Source organism: Rhinolophus hipposideros (assembly GCF_964194185.1).
Source record: "Rhinolophus hipposideros genome assembly, contig: SUPER_9_unloc_4, whole genome shotgun sequence".
NCBI classification, from domain to species: domain Eukaryota; kingdom Metazoa; phylum Chordata; class Mammalia; order Chiroptera; family Rhinolophidae; genus Rhinolophus; species Rhinolophus hipposideros.
The window spans coordinates 298,810-304,889 of NW_027669494.1; positions in this window are offsets into that span (position 1 = coordinate 298,810).

Genomic DNA, 6,080 nt, shown 5'->3' on the forward strand with positions numbered 1-6,080 from the left:
AGGCAACTCTTAACTCACATTCCTCCAGAAGTGGTTGTGGTGTGGAGCTACACTAGGGGCCACCTGCAATAGGACGGAGTCCTGCCCAGTACATCAAATTTTGAGTTGTCAATGCATCTATACTTTTAGAGTTACAAACGTACCGATTAAATGACAGCATCTCAATTTGCACACAGAAAAAATAATGCGAATTAATATCTGTATAGTTTCCTCATAAAAAATGGGACACTGAATAATTCCTCTTAAATTCACTTAATAAGCATATTTTTACAGTACCTTCCTCTGGGTCCTCTAAGGCATGGGCCCTTCGGGCTGGACGGATGTGACGTCTCCTGGACCTCATCCTCCTGAAGGCACCTGATATTCTCCTCTTCAGGGGACGCCTGTCCTCATCCTGGCCGCAACATCCTGGGAAATGCATGACAAGAGAGAGAATCACTGACTTCTTTCTGGCCACAGACGATAGGGACATTAGAAATAATTTACTCATACTTCCAACTATTGGTGTCTTATTCACCAGCTGCCCAGATGACCCTCCTGAAGCAAAGTTGGATCTAGGAACATTGTGCAGTTTGGGGTACGCCTCATATCACCAACAGGTAGATTATGTTGGCAAACACCTTTGTTTAGATGAGACATTCTAGACACACACCAAAGCCCAGTGAACAGTCTTGTAGCTTGGGCTCCAATCCCATTTAGAAGCCGCACCATTCAAGGAAAGTTACGGAGACCCCTCTGGCCATCAGGGTCTGTTCTGAGATGCGGGAATGTGAGGACGACCTCCTTATTGGTATTCTGTAATGATGCTAAACACAATACTGGCAAATCCTCCAGAAAAACAAATAGCTGGTGGAATGTAAGTACTCAGAGTGTGTACTCATTGAATGCCAGCAAGTCTGAGCTAGAAAGACCCATGGTGTGGTTAAATGGAGAGAGGGGATACGGATGGCTCCACAGCAAGGGAGGGAGGGAGGTGACTTCTCTTCCTTTACAAGGTTGTGATGCTTCATAGCTCACAGACAGTATCCATTATCATCTCCTGTGATGACCACAGCTGCCCTACGTCAGGAGAGGCAGGCAGGGCTTTGACCCATATTTTACGGCAAACGGCACAAGCATTTAGAGATTCAGTGGGTCACCCAGACTCGCAACACTGCTGTGTGTGGGATCTGGAAGTAGTGGTTGGTGTCCAGAGCACAGAAATCACACCCCCTGAGTCACCTGGGATCCTGGACCCCTGAACCACACCAACCCTCCCTTCCTCCTGCCTAAAGTTTCAGTGGGAGGCAGCTGATGTCCTGGACGAGGTGACAGAACTACGCACAGTCCACATTCATCACACAGCCCTGCCTTCCCCATTTGAGCCCTGACACAGATACAGCAGTTTCCCTGAAACAAAGCCCCTCTGAAGGACCAGGGAAAGTCCGCACGTTGGGCCATCCTTCCTCAGTGTCTTCACACTATCAGTGTTCCACACTAAGCTTTCCCCATGATCAGTGACCACGCTGAGGGGCCAGAGGTCTGTGCGCCTCCCAAGCCAGCTCAGAACATTCTGGGTCGACGGCCATGTGACCACTTGGCCAAAAACTAGCTTCCCTTTAAGTGACCTACTCTGGATGAGCAGTTCATGCACATGACCCAGGAAAGTAGCCGTCTGTGCTGGTGCTTTGGTAGGTAGTTCAATGAATTACGGCTCAGACCTCCACTGTGTGCAGACTACTGATGTGAGCACTCGTCTGCGCAGCCTGAACTCGGGCCTGACTTAGAGCGAGAAGAGGCAGCACCAGCTCTGAGTGTCCCCTTCCCGCCCAGGGACCCCCTCACTACATCACAGCCTCTACAACCGCCTCATCCCACCCGACCCGGAAGAAGCAGGGGGCAGAGTCCCGTTCCTCTGAGAGGGACTCTTACTTAGTCATAGCCAGTGACCCTCCCTGAGAACTACCCAGACCCTCGTAATCCTAGTTCTTTGCACCCACTCAAGGCAAGGGCATGTCGCACTGACCTCCCAGGGAGAACCCACACAGACACGTCCCCTGTGCACTTCAACCCATGGATTCCCACCATGTTGTGTCCTTCTATTCTTAAAACCTCTGGACTAAGACTGCTGATGTCAGGTGTTGGATTTTACAACTACAGTCAGAGAAGTTGCCCTGACCCCGACCCAGTGAAAGGGGCATGTCTGTGCCTGCGCTTGATCTATTCCCTTGAAGAACGAGTGCAAAACTGGCACTAGGAAATGCTCCACTTTTCTAAGTTTAGGAAAATAAATGTCAGCCCTCTGGTTGGAAGAATCAGAAATGCAAATTAAGTGATACAAGTAAACTACAGATGAATTTATCACTCCACAGACAAATTGGGAATGGTGGAAAGGACTTAACAAAATGAGGAAAATATTTGCAGTCAAAAGTGAGCAGCCTGCTGAAGGAGCAGCATTCAGGCGATCAGTGGAAACGTACCTCCACAGCAGTTGAGATTTCCCATCGCTAGGATCTGAGGTGTGAGAGCCTAAGAAGGTCTCACCTCTTTCCTCTCAGTACACAGAGTGACAGTTGGAAGGGAAGGCAGTTGGGCATCATCATGTTACCATGGTGACCCGTCCTCATAGAACTTTCAGGGAGACCACTGTCTACACTAGCACAGGGGCCCAACTTCTGCTTTCTAGACTAGTGTGTGTTGACATGAACACATGTGGCATTTAAGAGTGCATGTTTGGTTTCAAACACTGAATCCCCTCATTATTATGCATGTCATGGAAATAGGTTACACGAGAAAAATGACCTGCCCACCTAAAATATTTGATAGTGGAAATTACAGGGTGAACACGAACAAGGCCAACATGTTGATAATCACAATTAATTCCATTCATGTTTGATATATGACTCTCAACCATTTTCACTATTCCTGAGACTCCAGACTTTCTAGAAAGAACAGCTTGAAATCAGTTCCACATAAAAAGCAGAAGTGATAGGAACTCAGTTTTAAAGTCATCTTTCTGTCTAAGCATATAACTATGAAATTATATAAATCCTTGCCTCATTCTTTATGCATATTCCTTATTTTTCTCTGCATGCAACTAAATCTATATACTTATTCATGTCTCCATCTCTGCCAATTCTCTGAACAGTTTCCTGACATTCTGCGTTTTCAAGAGTGGCTATTCACAGAGTAATTCAGAAAAACGAATCACTATATTTTACCAGTGGGTTGGGTGAATATATATAATTGATGCCTTTCCAAATGAATTTTACCTAACTCAAAACTCTAGAGGTCAAGTTGTGTTTTGTCTCTTAATGCAACACCTAATCACAATCTTACAATGTGGCCATGCACACTTGCTACAGCAAGGTATGTATCAGACCCCCAAATTTGGAACAAGAGACAATTTTAGGATAACAATGAAAGTATTGCATATTTCAAACAAAGTGGATACCCTTCACGGTGTGAAAGGCTGTAGTCCAAATCATTGCTGATTCAGGGCTAATTTCTAGAAATAAAAAATAAAATGGGTGGCAACGGGTCACTAATGAGGTATAAAACCTGCATTAACATACACGGTGCCATAGTTTCTCTAAGGATTACCCAAATGAGCAGAGGTGGGAAGAAAGTAATATGGTGTTGTTCTAAAGGAAGAATTTTGATTGTCTCTGCTTGAAAACAACGTGTGCCTGTGTGTATGCGCACCCACAGACAGAAACCGGAGGAGGAAACGAAGACTTGGACTTGCTGATGACGGGGCATATGCCCCTGCAATTATTGGGCTTTCAAGACAGAAATGCTTGTTGGTCATCTAGCGGGAAAAAAGCCAGTGAACTGTAAGGGAAATAAAATTAGAATCTCATCCACCATCTTGTACTAATTGGTACAAGAAGACAATGGAACGTTATAGTTAGTGAAGAACAGTGAGCCAGGATCTTGTACTCAGTTAGAGGAGCTCATGGGTATGGAAGGCACTGACGGCCACGCCTGCATGAACGACCCCAGATAATATTATTGTTTGCCGGAACCCCCTTCCAGGAGAATGAAAAACGTCAGAAAATAAAATTCCTAGAAAGATAATGGCATAAGGACATGTGGTAAGTATTAAATTTGAGGTTACTTTTTTGAAGGAACACTAAGTGAGGCTGATGGGAGAGATGGCGTGACTTGCTTAGGGTCACTGAAGTGACCGGGTGTAATAATTCATTAAGTTCTAACAGGTTTGGTATGCTTTTCTATGGATGTGTTTTATTTATATAAAATATTTGAAAGGAAATCGTAGTAAATAAATACATTCATGTAAAAGTCTCTAGATGTAAACATAAAACATAGACCTAAATCTATACATTCAGGGATGAATTAACCACCACTATATGTGCTGGGCTGGGAGAAGAGAAACAGGAAGGGGGCTCCTGTTCCTTGGCCTCATGGAATCCCCTGACGTTGTGCCAACTCCACCCCTCTGAGACTCAGGCCGAGGCCCCAGGTCTCGGCCTGCACAGGTATTGATGCCAGCTATGCAAGGAGAACACGGCTACTGGACTGCTGGGGAGTCACAGAGACGGAGGAGGGAACCTGGTGAGGGTGTGTGGGACCCAGGAGGATCCGCACACCCTGGAGAAGTGCCCATGGGCCCTGATTTCCCCAGGGGTCAGGTTCACGGGGCACTGAGGCCTGTGTGCTGCTCTCGGCTGAGGGTGAGGTCTCTGGCCTGGACTGTCTATAAATGTCTGACAGGAGCGAACTGAACCTGGATATTTAGCCAGGCCGGCTTCAGGTGACTGGTCCCCTGCTCAGTGAGACTGATGAAGAAGAAAGAGGGGGACTCCAGGTCTCCAGGAAGGAAAGACCAAGTACAGCCCCTCCCATGCTCTGTGAAGAGCAGGAGGCCCAATGACAGGTGGGAGTGGTGACCCTGCCCCTCCACCCACACTCAAAGCCACCCATCATGAGAGCAGCACAGTAAATGTGGACAGGCTCCTGGAATACTTCCCTTTTCCTTTTTTAAATATGAGTCTTTTTAGACTGGCTATCATCAGCAAGACAAATAATAACAAGTGGAGAAAAAGGAACCCTCCTACACTGTTGGTGGGAATGGGAATCCTTTTTTGTGTCTTTTAACATCCTGAAGCTTTCTCTGTGCCTTGCAATATAAATACAATGATGCTGTGGTAATAATAATATTAATAATTATTTTATTAGAAAAGAAATTTTGGCTTAGTGTAGTCTGAAGTGAAAAGATCACAGATGACACAGCTGTTTTAAATGTGATGAAACCAATTGTACTCGTTATACAGACTTCAATATTGGAAAAGAAAAAAAAGAACATAGGCAGATTGTAATCAAACCCTTACCACATCCTAAAAGAACACTGCCCTGAGTTTTCAATGTTTTTGTCTTTTGATTGATTTGTTACATATATGTAAAAATCCAATAGACACTCAACCTGAAAAATGGTGCTGTGAGGCGACCCTGGCTCTCCACAGGCCTTTACAGAGGCTGAGAGGTCCCCACTGGTTGGCCTCATGTATATTTGCACATACAGTTACAATGAACCTACCCCACAATGAACAACCAGTTTAGATTTTCACATGCAGAGTCTCCCTCCTCCTACCGGAAGTGGTCTTTGATGACTTGCTGGTTCAATATACCAAGTCCGGCATCAGCAGGATCAAAACATATAAAGGAATTAATCTTTGGCCAATTATCTAACTGCACCTCCCACTCTCATACTTGATTTTCCCAGAGCCGTCACCTTACCTGCTTGACAACCCGATTGCTCCTTGTCCTTCACCTGCGCTGTGCATTCCTGTGACTCAGATCCTTCGTGTTGACATTTGGTCAGGGCTAACTCCATCCCTGCTCCCAGTTCCGTTTCCTAGGGCCCCATGCTTGAGCTTTAATGCTCTGCCCTTGACATCTTGAAATCTGAATTTGTGTTTGTTAAGTGAAGTCAGGAGGGAGCCAGATGGGACAATGGAACATGAACTGGAAATGTGGACACTTGGCTGACATGCCGTCTCTCTGCCATGACTCCAGAGTACCTTCGCCGCAGCCCGACTCCCATTCCCTGGGGCCCGCACCCTGCTTGGCCTTCTCTC